The sequence below is a fragment of the Nematolebias whitei genome, chromosome 14 (assembly GCF_014905685.2).
Source record: "Nematolebias whitei isolate Nwh7 chromosome 14, NemWhi1, whole genome shotgun sequence".
Lineage (NCBI taxonomy): Eukaryota > Metazoa > Chordata > Actinopteri > Cyprinodontiformes > Rivulidae > Nematolebias > Nematolebias whitei.
In genome coordinates, this window is record NC_056511.1 from 4,476,016 (window position 1) to 4,476,638 (window position 623).

Here is a 623-nt window from a genome sequence, read left to right on the forward strand (position 1 = left end):
CAATCTGGCAGTCTTCTTGCTGACAGGCAACAGTTCTACCAACTGTGTCACATTAATTCAGTTTCTTATTTTTCAAACTTAAATATGGTGTATAAAACCCAAAACTTTTGAACAATACCACTGACTTGAAAGTTGATAGAAAAAAAAGAACAATTACATATTTGCTTTGAACATCTCTTTGAAATTAATTTTTCAGAAACCTTTACATTTTTGTAGAAGTGATGTCGCTGTTTTATCTGCTGTTTATCAAAGCATAAAAATTAACAGTCCAAGCAGCAGATGGAGGAGACCCAGACTGACACTGGATGCATCACTGCTGGTGTTAGTTGTTGCTGCAGTTGTTTTAGTAGTTGTAATGGTGGGTGAGATTGTTGTGGTGGTTGTAGTGGTGGGTGTGATTGTTGTGGTGGTCGGGGTTGTTGTAGTGGTGGTTGATGTGGTAGTTGGTGTGGTAATTGTAGCAGCAGGCGTTGTAGTGGTTGTTGATGTGGTTGTAACGGTGGGTGAGACTGTTGTGGTGGTTGTAGTGGTGGGTGTGATAGTTGTAGTGGTTGTTGGAGTTTTTGTAGTGGTGGTTGATGTTGTAGTTGGTGTGGTAATTGTAGCAGCAGGTGTTGTAGTGG

The 623-nt window shown here is 40.4% G+C and overlaps 1 protein-coding gene across 1 annotated transcript in view; it reads right to left on the reverse strand.

Moving 5' to 3' along the window:
* The window catches only part of LOC119420786 (integumentary mucin C.1), a 25,849-nt gene that overhangs the window by 18,614 nt on the left and 6,612 nt on the right, over positions 1 to 623 (reverse strand). The gene's annotated exons all lie outside the window — the stretch shown is intronic.